Genomic DNA, 21,316 nt, shown 5'->3' with positions numbered 1-21,316 from the left:
CACTCAGCAACAAACTTGGACCAGAACTCATAAGCAAGCAAAGTACTGAACCAAGTCCACCTTAATGAGCATAGGCAAAAATAACACATCGTAAGCCAAACAAGTGCAGGCAGAAGCAGTGAAGACAGAACGTTCGTGCAACATTTGTTCTCAGCCACAGAAGTTCAAGCTAACAGCTACCTGGAGAAAAAAAAACACAATGAGCAATTACAGGGAAAAAAAAAAAAAAGAAAGTGATGATTGCAGGAGAAAAAAAGTACACCCTGGTTGTTTTGTAATGCAAAAAGGGTAGAAGCTAGATACTTTAGGACAAGAAAATTATGATTTTGAGATTTACTCCTAAAGAAGCTAGACATTTCTTTAGTCACTTGTAGCTGCGCTTTTTCGGCACTGATTCCACACTAGTCTTAGACATTCAAACTACTTTCTTCTTAGTTTTTAAGTTTTCATGATATGGATGCCTGCCTATGCCAAAACCATCTCAAGACCAGGTATAAAATAGAAATTATTTCTGGACACTCTTGACAGAAAGAGAAATCCTTTGGGCTGTCCCATGCCACTATCCCACAGCAGAGTGAAAATTTCAGGTGGTTCCTCACCTCCTCATGGTTTACATATAAAACATAGCAAGGAGGGGAAAAGGTGGTTCTCTGTCATTTGTAAAATCTCTTTAACATGTCATCCCACAAAATGGCCTCAATTGTATTATAGGAAGTGTTTTTGCTTAAGCACAAAAGACAAAAATAAACATCAATTATTTTCAACTACCACTAGATTTACCAAGTGTCCTGATGAAACAGTACCTTTAGACCAGTAGGCTATGCAAACTGAGAATTTTTAAAACCTTTCCCCACCATTTCCTATGAGAGGGAACAATAAGCAAACTTAAGACAAATCAAGCAAGACCACCACTGCGAGCACTGCTGCAGTCAGGAGGCTTAATCGCAAATGCCATCCTGCAGCCTGCACGTGACCTGCCTTGCACCACAAACAGATTTGCCTGCAAATGGGTCAGGCTGTCATGCATAATTCATACGAGCTTCCCCATGATTTGTTAAGGTTAAACCAGACACTGTCAGCCAATAGCTCTCTGCTATTAAAAAGCATAAAAAAATTGGTTACTGATTAGTCGCACTGTATCCTTCTGTCTGACACATGTACCATACACATGCTGCAATGGATTGTATTATGCATAATGTTAACCTAAGAGTGGTACGTAATGGGACACATTTTCAGAAAAAGCTTTTGGATTTCGTACAAGGTAAGAGATTTCAGGAGTGTTAAGTGTCTCTGACACAGCACAGGACAAAAATAAGCACAGCTAAGGTTAACAAATCCATGTCTCAGATTTCAGTTGCTCAGTTCTGTTTCCTGAGAGAAGAACTGCATGGTCAACATTTGTGTTAGACTACAAAAGGATCTCCATTTAATATATCCACATAACACTGGGTAATTTGCACATACATCTCAGGTTGCTGCTGCTCTCTGAAGCTGATGGAACAAGTGAAGTGACAGGCAATTTACATCAGCTTTCTACCTTACATATAACAGTTTTACACACTCTCTCATCGTGGAGAATCTACTCTTGCAGAAAAGAACGTGTGTCACAGCCCATTTTTCATGAGGAAAACAGACACAAAGCGGTTAAATAACACATTCAAGGTTAAACATCAGTCAGCGTGAGGGAAGGAATAAACACGAAGCCTGCAGTCTCCTGGTCAGGCACCCTTCAAATTCATTGGTCCTCCTCTCTGCTAGCAAATACCTACATTGAGAATTTATTCCTGCTGGTATGATTTAATCACACACAATTATCTAAATATCCTGGCCATGCCTGGTCACCACAGCACTAAATAGAGAGTGCTACATGAAAAGAAAGGTGATATATAAGTTATCTGTTATTGTTCAAAATGAAACCAAAACACTTCAAAAAAAATCTCAGAAGAAAACCACACAAGGATTTACCTGCACGCTTTCTGTTAGGTGTCACATTTGAGTGACACACTTGAGAAGAAAAAAGAAAGGGCAAGGAATAGGATAAGAGAGGGAAGGGAGAAAAGTCAATCCTTTGTTACATAAGTTGTCCTTAGAAAACATGAATATATTTAAAGTCTGTTAATTAAAATTGAGGATCAAAGCAAATGTATCGGCACAGGTAAATACATAAGTAACAGTAACTGATCACACACACACATTCAAATGTCCAAAGAAAAACAAAAAGGTAATGGCTGATGTAAATTCTAAGCCAGATCCTGGATTCTCCAAAGCAAAACAACATTGTGGCTTGTGGATGTGAAGCAGTTTCTCAAGATCTGTCAATAAAACTATTAACATACAACACATGTGGCAATCCAAATTTGGATACAAGCCAAAAAGCCTTTTCTGAAATAGTTTGATAAAGAGATCCAGAAAAAAAAAAAGATACACGCATATACACCCCGGATGTACAACCTAGTTTAATCTTACTATTTACTTCTTGGGTCTTTTTCATCTTACTAGTTCATCAAATCTTTAGTTCATTCTCTATGATTCAGCATGAGAATGATGGTAAGAGGCTGAAATCACTTCAGAGGTCAAAAGGCTGGTCACTAATATGACAACACCATCTGCATAAAGCTAGATCACTGACATGAGCCTAACCCCCAAACTGGCACAGCTGCTAAGTCTTATGCTAGAGAAGAGTGGGCCAAGAGGAAAAGACAGAAAAATCCTTCTGTGATGGTCATACTGTGTTCAGGTACTGCCTTTTCCTAACCCGGTCAGTCTGAGGCACAGAGGAGTTTCACAAGTTTCAACTGGACTGCCAAGAAGATTAGTTTTTTCCTGTTCACACCCCAATTTCACTGCTCCCAAAGAATAAAGGAAGACATCTCAAAGAAAAAAAAAAAAAATCAAGAAGTCCACTACACAAAAAACAACAACCACTACCAAAAATCCCTGCTCATAAAACTGCTTGCTTATATTAGAGTGCAATTTTTGCAATTGCTTCCCTTTAGGCAAAAAAAAATAAAAATCTTTGCTAAGTAAGAAAGTTAAGCACTAAGAGCAATAAATAACCAGAAGACAAGAGACTGGTTTTATTCCCAGCTCTTCAGTGAATTTCTCACATTACTGTTAAGAAAGCCATTTCATCATTTTCTGCTCATTTTCCTGCCCTACATGAGAGAAGCGAAAGTCTCAGCGCCCTGTGAAGTAGAGAAGACATAGCAGTAAGCCTGCAAAAAAAGGAGGGGGGGACACAACAAACAAGTTTTGCTTTTGTACTTCACTGTTGCACTTGCTTGGGGTTTACACAGCCCTCTCCTAAATTGCACCCTGAGCCAGGACGAGCACTGCCCACGTATTTTCACATGATCACACCGCCAGCCTCCATGTCTAACCCACAGCAGTGCCAAGGGCCATCTCTTCAGAAGCAAAATCTGCAGAATGAGCACAGTTACTCCGTAACATCCAGTATCAGACAACAGACTGGAAGGCAATTATAAAAGAGTATTTTTCATTGCAGTTTGATCTTCTGTCCTGCAAGCACCAGCACTACACACTTATGAAAGCCGACGCGTTTCTGTAATTTCAGCTTTCCTAATTCCTCAGACTATTACTTTAATAAACAATTTTCTGAGATTAAAAAGTAATCTTCAAAAGTATAAAAGGGGGTTGAAAACGCTGATGAAAATGGGATCGATCCAACCCCAATCAGTACGCTGGCTGCAAACCACCAACTCCTGCCTAACTGCGAACTCCCTGGGGCCAGAAGGCCTGGTCGCAGCAGGCTCTCGTTAACCCCGTCAGCTGCAAGTGTGAGATGGGGCCTCACTAACAGCCCGTGGCCTACACGCACAACAGCACGTACTTTTCTCCTTGAACCTTTTCATAAAAGAAACATGCAGGAAAATAGGACACGAGTGTCCTTTGTGCTCATTTCTGCTTGAGCAAAGCCAACGTTTGTCTGCGCACTGCTCCTGAGGGCACCAGGCCGCCCCGGGAGCGCATTTCTCCCCATTCTCCAGGCTAAGTAAGCATCCAGCAGCACGCAGTGCTGAAACATCAGGCAACAAGGGGCAGTCTTTAATAAATGCCACACTGCCCTTTCCTCCGCAGTGACACGCTGCTATATGGAGCTAATTGAATGCAAAAGATGAGCTGATGTGAGGCATTAACCCTTGCTTTCTCTCGCTCAGAGAAGTTTAGGGGCTGCAGCTTGTTGCCGCAGCGTACAGCCCACCATCCCAAGCACACTGCTGAACTGACAAGCAAAGTGCACGTGTATTTGACTGAGAGGCATGTTAAAAAGAACGGAAATTACTTTAAAACTCACTGAGCAGAAAAGCAGGCACAGGAGTAAGGTGATATAAGAGACAACTTAACTGGAAGTAATCCCATGCCTTTTTCAAGGGTTTGATAAGCACAGTGATGTGTGTGCGTGCACTAGGAGAGCAGCATTACATATGTGCTGTCACTAAATACACCACACAGATGCTCACTTGCCATTTGGGAGCCCTCTAGTAGCTGTATTCCAGCTTTTTGTCTGATGTAAATTGAATAGGATTTGTAGAAGCTCCCCTTCTAAGGGACTGTCATTAGCTACTCTTTTATAAGGGGTTTATCCACCAGAAATTGAAAAGAACCCAAACCACCAATAAAAAAGCACAGTTAATCAAGATGACTGCCCTTAATTTTCTTTAAAAAAAAATATATACATATATATATATAAGTCATTAGACCAAAATCAAAGTATTTTCCTTCAGTTGTTCTTTACAATAACTCAGAGATTCACGGCTTCGTATTGATGAGCAGAGCAGGGAACAATACCCATCGTATATCCTTCTTTAACCACAAGCACCGAAGCGTGCTTGGCATCCGCGTCCTCTCCTGTTGGCGTCAGCGAGCTGCCAGCCCTGCCCATACACATTACTGCCTGCTGACTTCCAAGGGGGATGGCTGGAGAGTGTGGAGTTAAAAGCTAGAGGACATTAGTCACAGGGCATTTCATTCATCACTGTTCCCTCCCTGTGGGAGGGAGGGACTTGCCCTCACCACAAGCCTGGCAGTGGAAGATGTGAAGGAGGAGCTGCTTCGTTACCCAGCTGGCGCTACAAACCAGCATGCACATCTTTCCAAAACATGATCTGTCGCTCACACACACACACAACTGGCACCAAAATTCATCTACCGACAGCGTGGAACGTTCCCCCTCACCCTTCCTGTCCTATGTTGGGGACAATTAGCAGGATGGTGCCCCCACAAATGCTGGGTACAATTAGCAGGACGGTGCCCCCACCACCACGTCAGAACCCACAGCTCCTCCGACATTCATCTTCCTGGGAAAGCCACCCACCAAGAGGCTGGCTTCAAAGCCTGCCTGCGAGTAAGTGGCTAACCATCAGCTGCACCAGCCCTTCTGGGACCGAGCAGCCAGCCAAGAGATGTTTTGGGTTTTTTTTTTGCGGGGGGAGAAAAATTACCGTAACTGCAGTGGGGAAGGAAAATTAGAAGGCCCCAAGTGCATCTTGCTGAGCTTGTATTACAGGGTCGTGGGGGGGTGTGTGTGTGTGTACATACATGCTTCCTTTTAAACAAAGCAAAGGAAGAACGTGGGGTGGGTAGGAAGGTGAAGGGGAATATTACAGAAAGAAGTCCACACAGAGGCCTCTCTTCAGGATAGTTTCAAGCCTGGTGCGCAAAGGGGAGAGGGAAGAATAAAAAAAGCACTACCCAGAGGCATTTTTCTCCCTATGCATCATAACAGATTGATGAGCTAACGGTCTTGTCTGTTTCACGCAGACATCTGCACTTTAGGACCACAGTTCAAGCCTAGGCCTCAAAGAAAAGAAAGATGCCACAGAAAGAGCTATACAAGATAAGGAGTTAATGCTACTGAACATTAGCACCATTTATTAGTGTGAGAGTAGAAAAGACTATGAACTTCTACCCACAAGTACAAAGGGTGCCCTTCACTGTCCACCGGGGTATCAAAGCACATGTAATATTCGGTCTTTTTAAAATCACACCACAGAAATTTTGATAATCAATTGTTGATTTTTAAATCCTTGGGCTAAGTTTTATGGAATGCTTTTTTTGTACAGGCCACGTCAAAACATCAGTTTGATCCTGTTAAATGGGCCATCTTCTCCTGCGTATGAATCAAGAGGAGATTGCAAATAGATTATAAAAAAGCATCCTGTTAGACTGTCACTCTTCTGCAAGCACTCAAGAGGTGAGCAACTGTCAGGACTCACATATCAAACAACAGTGAAGAAATATAATGTAGGTATTACCTACAATGAAATAATTAGAAAAATAAATCAAAAACCAAGATCAGTGATCTGTAAATATTACACTAGTTCTCTGGCAGCTTGCTACAAAACGTAAGCTGTAACTAAAGCCTTTTAATGGTCCTAAAAAGGTGTGATGAACATTCAAAGGGTGTACAATAAAGGTACAATAGGGGTACAATACAAATGTCAGAAATACAATAGAAATGTCAATAGAAATGGTCAAAGGGGTACAACAGAAACGTGAGGAAAAGCTTATTCCTTCTTATAATGTTAGCTCTTTACTTAAAACTCAAGAAAATCTTACTGAAAAACACACTTCATACAGAACAGTGTAGGGTTATCATAAATACATTCCCAAGCCTTTGTTATTAAAATATCGGGCAAATTCACAGCAGAGAAAAAACTTTAAGTGCTATTAAACATGAAGATACCAGTTGCTGTTCAGCAAGCACCTGATCAGTAAGTCCCTGAAAATTGAGTAAATGTGTTATGGAGGTACCACTGCTCATCGTAATGCATTCCTTATCTTTACCTCCAACCCATGAAGACAGCTTGACGTGGAGATTACTATTAACTAACATTCAATACCTTTAGCAACAGCATCGTTCCTCCGTGCATGCACTTTTTTTGCTCTTTTACCTTTAGCCTCATATATCTTACCATGATGCTATTCCCAGTCAAAATTTTGTTACCACTACAAATTTGTGCAAAGAAAACAATAGAATTAAGAACCTCTAAAGAGATGTGTAATTGTATTTAATCTTTAAATTTAGGAGTTATCATCCCTAACTGACAAAGCAAGTATATGCATAATGTCCTCCACATACACTAAAATGAAAACAATGTAATTGCTCCACACATACACAAATGTTGATACACCTGCAAACAGTTTGGCTGCAGTCTGGGGCATACCAAGTGAGAAGATGTGTGGCCTCACTGCAGGCATGGGCGGCCACGTCCCCCTGTGGCAGCCTCCCACCTCCAACCCAGCACAGCTGCCTCCGGAGCCCCAGCCCATGCTCAGACAGTGGGCAGCCACTGCGTGGGTGTTGGGACAACCACGAGCAGCTCAGCTCCCCATCTGTTTCTCACCACCGTGAAAGCTCTTGCTTTTCCACAAGTGTGGGAGCAGGCTCCTTCTCCCACACTCAAATATCCCCAGGGGCTTAATGCAAACCTTAACTAAGTCAGCAGAAAAAGATTCACAAACACCAAATCACCATTGATCTGGTACCTACAGGGAAGTCAGGAGGCTTTTCAAAACAATACATCATTTCCCATCATAGCAGCCTACCCCACACGTGGCCACCAAACTCATCTTCCAAGAGGTGATGCAATGGTAAAGCTTTGGGCAAAATCCAGTTTAAAAAAAAAAAAAGGCCTAGTTTTTAACCTGTCTTCAATTTTGTTAAAAGGTTTACTGTTTCTTTAGTTTAAGCCCGGTTAATATACAAATAATTCTGGATTGTCTTTCTACACAGTGTTGTGGTTTGAGTTAGCAGACCTGAGAACACGGAGCAAAAACAGTCCTTTCAGAGGATCACCGCAGCACAGACCTGCAGCAGAGCTTGCTCAGTGTTAGGTGTCTGTTGTGTTTGCTTCCCTGCAGTTACAGCCTCTTACGATGTGACATGTTGCTGCTACACCATGAATTACTTTTCTATAAAGTTAGCATAAAAATAAAAGATATAACACGTCATTCTCACACTGGTAAGATTACTTACTAAGTGTGAACATAACCTGCTTATGCAACCAGTGCTTAATTGCAGAGTGCTGCAAGGTTGACCAAGAACCTAAGCCTGCACGGAGGGCCCTGCTCCCTGGCTCAGCACCCAGTTCCAGGGAGTGAGACTTAACCTCTCCCTCACCTCCTCTGCCCCAGCCCAGCAGTTGCAATTAGACAACTGAGAAGACTATTGTTTTAACAGGGAGCAAGTTTGGGCATTTAGAGATGAGAAGATATAGCTTCCACTCGCTCTAGAATTATTGGTAACCAAAGACCACGCACACGCACTGAGTTCAGAGTTAAAGCCTCGCCCCTGTCTCTTCAGTACTGAGACAGGGCACTGTGGAAGGTTTCACCCCCCAGTAAATGATCTTTTATCTATACAGCTAACAATGAGCATGAAATCCTGCAGTTATCTTCTTGTCTCTTCTTTTTTATACACATACACACTCTAGTTAATAGGAATTAGCATCCCATTGTATAAGAAACGCTCCTAAGAAGAACGCTTGCCCGCTGAACAGGCGCCACCCACTCAAGACACAACAAGAGGAAGTGAATCGCATCCTGCAAAACATTTCATGTAAAGCGCATTGCCCTGCTGCTTGCTGAACTGGATAGTGGCTTCCTCTGGTGTGGCAACAACAGACATTTGGGTGAACAAGCCCTGGTCCACAGGGTGTCAGCAGCAGGGTTGTGTAAACACAGCCCGGCACGCACACCTGGGAGCTGTTAGCACCAGCATCAACCCAGACATGGGCACTTTGGGGAAAAGGAAAGAAGTCTGACTAATTACATAAAATACTTAGCACATTTTTCATCACTGAAATAGTAAAAGAGACTGAATGGTGACTATAGTAAGTGTGTATGTTCAAACTGCCTGTGCTCATGTGAGCTCAGCTGCTCATTTACCTCATGTGCAGAGAGCTCTACAAAACCTAACCTAGTAGTCAGGCCTTTCAGGCTCACTGGTCTTCAATCATTCTGCCACACAGCAAACTGATCGAGGCATACGTTCAGATTTACCTTGAACAGTGACTTCTGCACTACAAAAGCAGACTTATTATTTTAATGGCCTTGTCGTTAAGAACTCTTTACACCTGAATAACAAATGTATTTTCTACTCAGAACCTGAGCAAAGGACCAGAGAATTTAATCCAACTGCAACTACATAATGTTTAGTGTCCAGCTAGTATTATAAATAGTACTATATAAATAAATACATATACAAATATATAAATAGTACTATGAATAATAATATTTAAAGCAAACTCCAAATGAGTCCCTTGATTCCATTTCACAAGTTTTGCTTGCAGCCTGCATCCAGGCTTCACACTGAACTGCAGCACACCCAGGTACCATTGCCCATTACAGTTGTGTATTGTTTAAAAATAAAAATAAAGACCTAAATGTGTCTGCATCTAGTTTCAAGGTTTGAATTAAAAAGCAAGAAGGAAGGAAACAAAGAAAATAAACCAGCCTCCTTCCCATAACCCCATTTCAGTGATCAGACAGTAGGGAGCAGCTGCACGACCCCGACACATGCAGGACCAAGCCACTGGTGTGCACCATTTCATCTCAAACACGTGGCTCAGCCAATGCTTGATGCAGCTAGAGGGAAGGCTGTTGGGTACCTGCCACAAGTGTCTAGCTGCTGGTGATATCGCCTTCAGAAATGACTCGAGGACAAGCTTTTTCCATAATAAAAAGGAGAGGATGTGTGAATTTCAGCCTACACATCTCCACAAGATGCCTTCTGGAACAAAGGGGAGCATTAAGGAAGAGGGAACCACAGCCCCAGCAGACAGCAAGGCACCGGTGCATTACCTACAAACACAGCACACAGGAAGCGAAGGCTTCCTTTTCAGCATCATCCCTCCCCAGCCGCCCCACCAGCAAGCTGTGCAAGCAGGGAGGAAGCAGCAAGGCCACATGACATCCCAAAACCGCAACAGCTATTTTTACACAGCCCAGGCAGCCTTACAGCAGTCGCTGCCTATGAAGAAACGTGCTGGTTTCACTGGTAGGCACAGTAAGAGCACGAGATCTTGCTAAACTGGCTGTAGCAGAGACCCGCCTGCGGACAGTCACACACCCCCATAGCAATTACAGCTCCAACCCCTGCACTCAAACTGCTCTGCGTCCAAGGTACCTGAAGAGACGGCACCCAGGCCCAGTTACCCCACAATACTGCTTTGTAGCCATCCAAAGGGTCCCTAAATCACTGTGTTCTTATGACACTATCAGCAGTAAAGCAAATGCCTCTTCTTTCTCTTCAAAGAGAACTTCAGGATTCACATTCAGTTTTGTTTTCCAGCTTAGGAGCAGACTCGGAGTCTCCGAAGCCCAGACTTGACGGTATCATGAGCTGCTCTGGCACCTCTTACGTAGGCTCTTTCAAGTGCCCTATTGTTTTAGGGATTACAGACCATTTGCAATTACAATCATCAGAAAAAATGATGCTTCCTTTTTATGCCTCTGGGTAATTTACTGGACATAACTAAATACTAATTCTATACTATGTGAAGTTAAACATAATTTCATTATACATTTTCATATTCATTTTCTTTATTTTTGTAGATCCCTGTATTTCCAGATATCCATTTTACAACTATCTGAGGAATGATAATCAGGTTACCCATCTACCTTGTGTGCATACCTCAGACCATCATTCAACTGGCGCCCCTGATAAAGATGCCTACACAAGGTTACTCAATTCCTATTGTCACACAGTAAGCCACACACAAATAATCCAATTTACACCATGGGGCTTTGCTAATTAGCATTTGGTCCTTGAGTTATGAGAAACAACTGCAATTCCGTAGGATTCTTTAGCACTGTTTCAGAACCTTAAGAGACTAATACACTGATGTAATCAACGTTAACAAGCCCACTCTAATTTCCTTGGCATCAAGGCTTCAGCACCTTGACACGTAACAGCATCAAAAGGCAATACAAAATTCAACACAAAGCCAGAACAAAAAAGGCATCCATAACATTAACCACCCTAACTTTCCCAACCAAAGCCTGAGGTCTTTCTGAAAGCATGGATAGGCTGCCTTGATTCATTGTGAAGGTTTAATGGATGCCAAAGCCACACATTAACTAGCTGTGCCATGGTATGAGAGAAAGGCATTTTATCCTTTGCTTACTGAGTAACTCCAATGTGTCACAAGAGCAATTAAAGACCTTTGTAGTTAACTATTGACAAATCTCATTCCATTCCAACTCCAGCTATAACTGCTGGCTCAAAAATGCAACTTCAGAACAGTCTTTTCTTGTTCCCACTACCTGCCCTAAATTTTACATCAAGGGCTTAAGTTCTGCTTTCATTTGCAGAAATGTAAGCGGAAGATGCTGAAGATTGAGACCAATAAAAATAAGTATAGAGAGTAGGCAATACCAGAAGAGATACCCAGTCCTCAGTCATATGAAATAGTTAGATTCTATTCCTATCACAGAAAGAAACAAGTACTCAGCACTTCTGAAACCCTTCCCAGATTTGAAAATATGCCATTCTGGCAGTGACTTCTTGCCACTTCTTTGTGCCATTGCCAGTTTTGATAAGACAAATTAAAACACATCCATGAAGCTTCACCCAGTACAGATGCTTGCTCTTACTGATTTTAATAAGCTTCATGTGTTTTTTAGTTATGAAGACTTACTACTTGCAGACTTCGAAGGCAGAGATCCTGGTGTTATGAATTGCACATCTCCATTAAAAGCATCAATTCTTTAGTGCTTGTCACTCTTCTACCTATGTAAGGCCCCTGTGTTTAAAATGTTGAGCACTCGTTAAATTAGGACAGTCCAAAGGACTCAAATCAGGATGCTTTACAGAATCTCAAAGCTCCTTTGCCCACTAATTTTTCTTTACTTAGGTCTACATTTAACACAGTCATGCACATTTTCAGTACATCTATTCCTCCTAATGAGCACAGCCTTTCTTCACAAAGCTTTATTCTAACATGCACACACAAAAAATTGCCGTTGTAACCACAAAGGAATCCTCGCTGGCACAAAGCTGGCTGCAAAGGCAAAGCTGAAGCCATGTGAAGTCATCTGCCACAGATAATGTCCAGCTTGTGCTCCGCACACAGGAAGCCTGTGACAGGAGTCTATGCTGACTGCAGTGAGATCAGGAGCCAAATATAGCCCAACAGTCTGTCTCCCTGCTCCCTTCTGTCCTCCTCCCTGACAATACAACAAAATGGCATAGATCCAAATGGATTATATTAAGATATTAAAGCTTATTGTTGTCTTATGCATCCTGCCTGAACTGCAAGGCAATACAATTGCTGGAAACAAACAGGTTAGAGCGAAAAGAATACAGGTGAGCAGTCAAAGAAGCTACAAGCTAGACCTCTAAACACACAGAAACATGCAGGCAGGTGCAGGGTGCACAAAACAGCCGAGTTTATCAGTAGGTGTTGGATTTCTGATTATGAAAAACAGCTACAGCAGAAATGATCTCCAACAGCAATCTGCTGGGAATCACAAAAGCACAAACCCTTCAACATCAGTCCTGCGGACTGACGCCCCTGTTAGGGAGCAGAAAAAAAGGTGACAGACAAGTTAGCATGGAAATAAGGAGAAAGTAAATTAAGACCAATTAACTCATTTGAATTCCATGACAGAGGCTACGCAGTCCTGATTACAGGAGGAATTAAATAGTGCATGCCTGCACAAAGATCACCAGAGCTACAATTATTCCTGGCAGACACGTTTCAGAGCTTCTTTTCCCCATATTTGCAAAGGAGGGCATGTCTCCCTCAAGCTCAGTTCTATAAATACAAACAGCAAATAATAGAATTGAATTCTGACACTTCAGCTAGAAATAATGGTCTTCGCTCAAGTAACACTGAATGCCATAATTAAACTGATGAGAAACAACAGGCCCCACTTCTCAAAGCAACCCGTCTATTTCTAAACAAATAAGAGAAGGTGGCATAGCAGAATTAAGTTTAGTTAGATACTTCCCCCTTCCACAAAAGACGTCAATGGAAAAAAATCTGTATCTTAATGACTTGTTTAAAAATAAATAAAGGAAGGAGTCCAGTGAGGACTCCTCAGGTCGTCATCATGGTTCATGCACAGCAATTTCAAGTTCCAGAGTTTACTCACCATATTTTGTTCATATGAATACACCTCCATACAAGACACGTGACAGATTTGCCCTCATGCAAATAAATGCCAGAACATACTTGTAAGACAGAGCACACCTTCTGTCCAATGGGCTCCTGTGTCAAATAGCATGCCATCGGGGTTGGCGCTGATGACACAGATGTTTCCACTCTTGGTTAAACAGTGCCACTTCCATTGCCACTGCTGGTAGCTAGCCATGAGAAGGTGATTTAAGGTCAGATGGAACAATTCCCATGTTCCAGTTCACATTTGTGAATGGCCAGAATTAGTCTGGTTTCAGCAGACTGTGGAAGAAAGGGAAAAGTAATGGTGAACTGCTCTTATAACAAGTAAGGCACGGTCTAAGCTTCTACCTGAGAACAATTTGAAAATGGAAAAAATTGAAAAGCCTGTTTATGTATTTCAAGATTTTCAAAAAGAGCTATTTAAGATACAGATTTTTCATACAGAAGCTTCTCAGTTCCATCTAGCCAGATTTAAGCTTCGCCCAGGTAAGGGGACGAAGTACCTGAGTCTCAGGACTTGCACAACCAGACCTGCTGAGACAAGTGGAAGGCTCCGTGCCTACCAATCTCAGCGAGGCCCAGAATCTGAAATCCGGATAAAAAGAGAATTATCCAAATTGGAAGTAATCTGCGAAGCCCAAAGAGGACCTGTTAACACAGTCTATTCCTGACTTCAAAAAAATCTTCAGAGGAATTATTTAAAAAAAAAAAAGTCTTCCAAAAAAAAAAAAAACCAACCACCCAGTAGCAGGCCCTTGTCAGCAACTCAGCAGCAAGCAACAGGAAAGAGTCAAAAAAAAAAGTTTTTCTACAGACTGCAGTTTAGCTATATATGATCATGGGCTATTAAAGAGAATCCAGAATTATTTAAAACAGATGACCATGCTAACAAAACTAGAGCGTACTGATCATTTTTGGTAATACCAAAGGTCTGTTCGTTAATGGAAAAGACTATGAGGAAAACTTTTGGCTGAACTGGGAAGCACCTCAAAAGAAAAGGAAAAAAGTACCTTGGTAGTTAAAAGATGCATCAGAACTTGCAGGATTCAATACAGAAAAACTAGAATTACCAAACTCTATGGAGAACTGTTCAGAGCATGTTTAATATATGCAAAGAGCAATTTAACTACAGTTAGAAATAAAATATAGATCCCCACAACAAGTTTTGAGTGCTTTTGAAAACCTGTTTTGGAAATCCAGAACCACACTCTGAAACCTGAAATGACACTGGTGCTACAGCGGCTCCGACAAAGAGTAATAAAGATGTTGAAATTGTATGATGAATTTACACACAAGGAACTGCAAAAAAAAAATATTACACAGGAAATTAGGAGAACCAAGCTTTTGCAGTCTGTTCAAGATTACCAAAGGCAAGGAAACTGGAATAAACTACGTAGTTATTTTATTCCAAAGATCCAGACATTCAGAAGTAAATATATATATACATATATATATATAGTATATAATATAATATAATATAATATATATTTAATATATTTAATATATTTATATATATTTATATATATATATAAATTAAATCCATGAATTTTTGAGTCTTCAAAAGCAGATCAGAATTAGAGGTCCTGGAATAAGTGGCAGAATACACCTGCTTATAGCTAAAATCAAAACAAACATACCTTGTCTTTCATGAAAGAATTAATTGCCAGGTAAGGAGTCTGAATTCACATGATTTCCCCCCCTCCCTCCAGACAAATTCAAAAATAATTACATGTGCTTTATCAGTTCAGGAGATAAGAATCTCATTTTTGCTGCCTTGCTCCATGGGTAATTGTTTCCAACTGTATACTTAGGAATGAAGTGCTATTTATGTAGATGCAGTATGACTGTACATCCACTTTGTAAAGGTGTGCAGAACTCTGTGGTTTACCTTCTGCCATGCAAATACAGCCAAGATGATAAACACAAAGTCCTGACCACAAATAGCAGATCCCAAATTGCTTGTTAAGCAACAAAAGCCTGAATTGTATACACGAAAACCCCAATAAAAAAGGGAAAGAAAGGGCAACATTTAGGCTCTCTCTTTTTAAGCAGTAGTAAACAAATGATTGTAAAATACTTCCTTTTTATTTTTTGATCAATATTTTCCTTCCTCTGAATGAATCCAATTTCAATTTCTTCTGCTCATGAGTTCATCACACCCCTGATTTCAGGCAGGACAGAAGACCACAGGGGTGCTGAGCCGAGCAGCAGGAAGCATGGAGGAATGTTTACATTCCAAAGCAGTGCTCTCACTGACTTTCATACCAACTAGAAAGAAACAAATGTCATTATTAACTTTAAAAAAAGGCATACAGGAAACTTCATTTTGGGTTTTGGACGTGTGAGGGAATGTCAGTTTTTAGTTGCTGCTAGGATCAACTCAAAGGCCACTCTTCATCAACACTGATCAGTCAGCTTTTCAGTTTTGTTTGTGTTTTTGTTTTTCAATACAAGGGATGTCTGTTAAAAGATTTTTAACATATCTTCAGCCAGAGGCTGTTCACATGGGTGCAGTCTGCTTTCTGAATACCTGCTGCAGATGGTAGCTGCTAACTGAAAACTTATTAGAATTAAGTTCACCCGGAACTTCTGTGAACACATCTTACTCAAGTTTGAGCTCACTTTCAGTAAGAATATAATGCAGTTTTTGTAGCCATTAATTATCATTCCAATATCTCTATAAAGGCTCAGCTGACTAAGCCCACCTGCCCAAGGAGGTTACACATTTGAACCCATCTGCCAGCATCCCAAGAACTACCACCACGTCCTACATGCTGGCAAGATTCAACTGTGTAAGGAGCTATCTGGTCCTGGAGCCTGTAGCTACACACACATATACAGAGCCAAAAAATAGGTCTGACCTTTAGAGCAGTGTTACAGACGTTTGTACATCTGTTCATAAGCAAACCACAGAAAAAAAATCGTCTATGGGATACTTTAGAATATGACAGGATTTCAGTTCCTTTTGCTGGAATTATCCCACTGAAATTCCCCAGATGATTTCTCCCTAAGGAATTTCTGTATTAAAACATGAAATGAAAGCAGGCTTTCAGATAGATTTTACAACAGCACATTCATTGATGAATGGGACACCAATCTGTGCTCAGTTCTTGTCCCCCTCCCTCCTTACTACTCAACTGCACTTGTTTGCCTCAAAACCTTTTTAAAAGCAAAACCACATATTTTTAGGCAAACAAATTTTTGACTGCAGCTTGCACTACTGACATAACAGTTTGCCTAAAGAGAGGCATAAAACCCTAGTGTTAACAGTGATCAAAAGGCAGCCCTCTCCTTTCCCGGAGGGCGAAATTTGTTGCATATCATGTTTATTAATCCAGATCAGCAATCCCCAAAGAGAGGTCAAAAGTTAACCCCTCTCCTAACTGATTTATGTTGTAGTGGCAGTGCTGTGTCAAATAACAGTAACTAAAGCAACAGTTTTATGTAGCTGGCCTGATTTAAAACAAACAAACAAAAAAATCCAACCACACTGCCAGGACTGTTTTCCTCAACATATGCTTATGCTGTGCATGGCCAGCAGCAGACGAACTTGCTGCTGATACAGGCCCAGCTCACACAGCCACAGGGAAAGCCTTCACCAAAATGCCCCATCTCCTTGCCATCACAGGAGCAAGGATAAGACTTCAGTGAGCAAAAACTCACTCCAAGTTTCAAACCAGAAGCAAGAGGATGAGTTTGGAAGTGATTCACATCCTTCCCCATGTGCCCCATAGGAGATTTTTGAGTAGGATCTATACAGAGTAACAGATCAAAAAGTCTGAGAGTGCCCTTGGTAGACAAAGTGTCTGGACCATTGTTACACTGGTGGGTTGGACAGCCGCCCAAACAATAAGCTGTTTTTAGAAAACTGGGGATTCATCCTCTTATGCGGCATGAGGGAGGGATTTAGCCTTAATTTAGCACCATTTAGAAAAGATTACCCTTTAATTGCAATAGGAGCTGGCAGACATGGGCAGCAATGAAAAGACTTTATCCCACAAAGCTTTCAATGACCAGCGGCCGTGAGGCAGCACGAAGCGACGAGCCACGCTGCCATGGCCGCCTCGCGGCTCCCAGGGACCCCACTGCAGGACGGGGGACTGTGGCTGCTGGCTCCTCTGTACCATAAGGGAAGTCCAAGAAAAGACACAAACCCCTCATTCACCAGCATGCAAATCAGGAAGAGCAAATCAGAAATCGTGGTGTCAGGGGGCAGAGAAGCTGCAACAACGCACAGGGAGGAGCCGCGGGCATTTGAGGGGCTCGGACATAAATAAAGCACAGGGCCAAGGCAGGCGCTGGCTAAGCGCAGGGCCCTTGCTGGGAGGGGAGAGATCGTACTGGGCATTTCTTCCGCCTGGGTGTCAGTGCCGCCAGGTAAGCAGACCTCAGTTCTCCCTGCTGCTCTGCCATTCCCCGTGGCCAGGAGGCAGAGAGGCCTTGGGCTGTGTTTTTGGGCAGCGAGTGCTCTGCTGGAGCAGACGCGCAGCATGCCCGAGGTGTAGAGTTGCCAGATCACTGCCAAGATCCAGTAGCTCGTAGCCACTCAGGAGCCCATTGCAAATGTCACCTAAATTGGAGCAAACCTAATGCTCTTCCAGAACAGGGTCCAGGAAAATTGAATTCACGTTCAAACATTTTGTTGCAGCAGCGAGGCCTGGCTTACATCTGTACTTGAACAATGGACTGGAATAATCCCAGTTTAGGCTGGCATAAGAAATCCCGGAGCCTACTGCAGAGTTTAATTCAACCTATTTTTGTTTTTAAAAGTTCAGTGAAATGTAGTAACTTCTATGTATAGACAACGCTTGAAGCCAAGGTTAAGCCTTCCTCCCTCCCCACTCCTCACGGCGCCTGCTACTTCTGGTAGCCCCAGGGCTGAAAGGTGATGCTACTGCCCATGCTGGCTGAGCCATCTGAGCATGCTGGGAACCAGAGAAAGGAGGCTGGGAGCTGGAAAAGAAAGCTGTCGGAAGAACTGCTTAGGAGCCGCAAGAGCTACTAGTGTCACGGGAGAAAGCAGATCTTATAAAAGGAGACAAAGCACACGTGTCTGCTGGGAAAAACGAGAGAAGAGAGAGACACTGAGACAAGATCTCCCTAGTGCTACTGTTGTTCAAGGGAACCAGTGTGGCAGAGACTGCAACTCAATTAAGGAAAAAAAAAAAACTGGGATGAAGAACAAAACTAAAGGCAGCAAGAACCAGGAGCTGGAAGAAGAGACAGGAGCCTATAGCTATGAGCCCACATTGCCCTTCAGATATGAATTAGCATCCAGCTGTCCTCATTCTCTTCGTGTGGTAATTGCTTTCAACTTCTCAGCTCATGCCTGTCTCCAAGGTAAAGACCAAAAAGCACCGCCTCCGGCAGCCCTGTGATAGCAGTCCTTAAGAATATCACACATTAACCAAACCTAGATAACCAGAGTAAGTTAATAATATCTCTGTCAGAGATACAAGTCTATTCCAGACAGTATCTCAGTCTTAAGTCTTCATATAGGACAGAGAAATCCTAGCTGGAACAAGGAACAGTGCAGTTTTAAATTTACCTGGATATTAGAACTACACTTTGGTCTAGTTTTCACACACAGCCAGACCACTTCTGACCTTCTTGCAGCTGCAGCAACAGCTACAGAAGGGAAAATGGATGACCAGCCTCAAGTCTTCGCAAGTAAGCACATACCAGATAGAAGTATCATGGGTTATTTGAAAACAATACCCAACTTGAATAACTGTCATTTACCCAAGGTAAAACTAAACATTTAAAGTTCCCTAAACATTTAAAGTTCCCTTCAACACTAAGTCTAAGTAGCCCGGCATTACACTGGACCCTCAAAACATCTAAATACCTTAGAAGAACAAACAATAGGATTTTGCCTTTTTTTTTTATTTTTTTAATGAGAGATACATTTTGCAGTTATATATTGAGAGTGTTTGTGTAATTTTATCTAACCGAATACACCACTGCAAAGTATCACATTCTTGGCATGCGGATAAAGTCAACTGCTCTACCACTCTCCCCAGGACTGAACAAGACGCACTCCCTTGTGCAACGTCTGGTGCAATGGCCTGGATGCTGAAGTTGCTGCCAACAGATGACCAGCGTCTAACAACATTAGATATGCTGAGAGACATGTGTTACATGTAGGCGGAGAGCAGGCCTGGAGAGAAACCAGACCCCAGATATGCCATCCATATTTAATGCAGCCACATGCCAGTGACACGGGACACACTGCCATGGGACATTCACAGTGCCATGGAGTGCATAAAGCTACGCCTCTGTGTTCAGATCATTTGTTGGTGTAGCACATCTCCATCCACATGTGGCCTATTCTGGGACATGAAAGATATAATTGCTCTAAAGCACACTTTCCCAAATTTCAAAAAGCAAGCAAGAGTTCGTAATAAAGAGCAAGTGAGGACTGCAGTAAGTTTTAAAGCCATGTTCTTCAGACATGACTTTCGATTTCTCCTTCTGCTTTTCAGAATCAAACACGTGGCTCTTCCTAAGGGCACACTCAGTAGCACACTACTTATCCCACCTATTTTTCTTGGATATTGTTATATTTCTTTTCTTTGCATTCACTGCTGCTGCTGCCCTGCTGTTCGATCTCAAAGAAAATTCCTATATAGAACTCATTTGTGAAGCATAATTAATTCAGAAACAAATTGCCATCTAAATTGAGAGAAGCAGAGAGCCTCATTTTGTGCTCAGTGACATACTGGAGCAGATCAGTTTTATTTTTAAGACTTCAAGGAATATTTCTCTGTCTACCCAAGAGTTTTTTCCAAATTCAGAGCTGGATTTTGAGCCAACTGAGAAGGAGCACTCTATTTGTTGCATTAGAAATTGATACTGTTTTCAGGCACATAAAGACCTCAAATTTAAGGAAAGTAAGAGGTATTCTAGCCATACTCAAATTCCTCAAATGTAACTTTTCCATTACTATGCTTGCTGCTACTTCTGCTTCTCAGTATGCAGAAAATTTCATGACACTAGATGAGTGAGTCCAGTTGGAAACCGTTACAGTTACACTCTGCTACAGTATCAGTTCCCAAGGCAGTATGGAGACTGATCTTAAAACACAACAGGAAGAGTTAATCCCATACTGTAACACTGGAGAGTATTCATGTGCACACAGACACCAAATACTGGCCTGTTCTTGATAGCCCTGGCTAGCTCTTACACGCAAAACCTAGCTTTAGACCCTTATTGAATCAAGACATAATGGAACTAAGCTCAGATCTGGACGAGCTCCTCATCTTGTGGAGGCTGTATTCCCTTGCACACTAGTGCTTACTGAAGATTAAGACCACATTCTTCATACAAAGCCTAATATTGTGTGCAGTAAGGCAAAGCTAACACATGACTAACACAGCATGGCACCATGTAACAAATAGAGTAGCCCAGGGCACGAGATATACCTCCATAAAACCAGTAATTTCTATGGACACAAGCTTGTCACAGAGGAGAACAAGGACAGCAGAAATGAGAAAATACATTCCTTATGAAGCACACACAGAAATACTGTGTCAACTTTAGTACTATTTCAGGCCTATTGTGAGTAAGTACAGGACAGGCCTGTTCTGAAAATAAGGCTATATACACAGCTACACTGATGAAGGGGAGGCAGAGCATACCACAGGCTGATAAATGCTCTTTGAGGCTGGTTCTCAATCCCCAGAGCAAGGACCTTAAAACCAGACACCCCACGGGGGCTTCACCAGCCCCAAAGCCTCCCCAGATGAGCCAGACTCCAGGAGCCGTCCCCCAGCTGCAGCCCCCACACAGCAGAGGTATGAAAGGAATGAATGCCTTACTGTGTTCACCCAAACCGTAACAATGGCAAGGTCAGAGGGAACATCAGACCAATTTTGACATTAACAGGCTCTGTGTCATGCTAAAAAGGTCCTTTTCCTTCACTCCCAATAACTGATTTATATTTTGGGGCACTTGGCCACACAGGCTAGATTAGAGCAACCAGCTACAAACTAGTACAGTAGCTAACGACGGTCCACCCAGCTTTCATTCAAAGCAGGTATTAGCAGCACTCTCCCACTGTTACATTTCTTCTTGTACTCCTGCTGCTTGCTTTATATTTGTTTCCCAAGTCAATCAAACAGGCAATGAGGGATCTTTAGAGAGACCTCTCCTCCTCATCTCTTTCT

The 21,316-nt window shown here is 42.1% G+C and overlaps 1 protein-coding gene and 1 long non-coding RNA gene across 8 annotated transcripts in view; one reads left to right on the top strand and one right to left on the bottom strand.

Annotated features, from left to right (window-relative positions):
* The window catches only part of BICD2 (BICD cargo adaptor 2), an 88,440-nt gene that overhangs the window by 51,096 nt on the left and 16,028 nt on the right, over nucleotides 1-21,316 (bottom strand). The window lies entirely within an intron of this gene.
* On the top strand, nucleotides 5,245-8,292 carry LOC121075656. Its single transcript, XR_005823085.1, has 3 exons — nucleotides 5,245-5,365; nucleotides 6,084-6,214; nucleotides 7,757-8,292. It is a non-coding gene; the product is annotated as an uncharacterized LOC121075656 (long non-coding RNA).

This window comes from Cygnus olor, chromosome 10 (assembly GCF_009769625.2).
Source record: "Cygnus olor isolate bCygOlo1 chromosome 10, bCygOlo1.pri.v2, whole genome shotgun sequence".
Lineage (NCBI taxonomy): Eukaryota > Metazoa > Chordata > Aves > Anseriformes > Anatidae > Cygnus > Cygnus olor.
The sequence above is the reverse complement of the archived record's forward strand: the minus strand, read 5'-3'. Positions and strand labels throughout refer to the sequence as shown.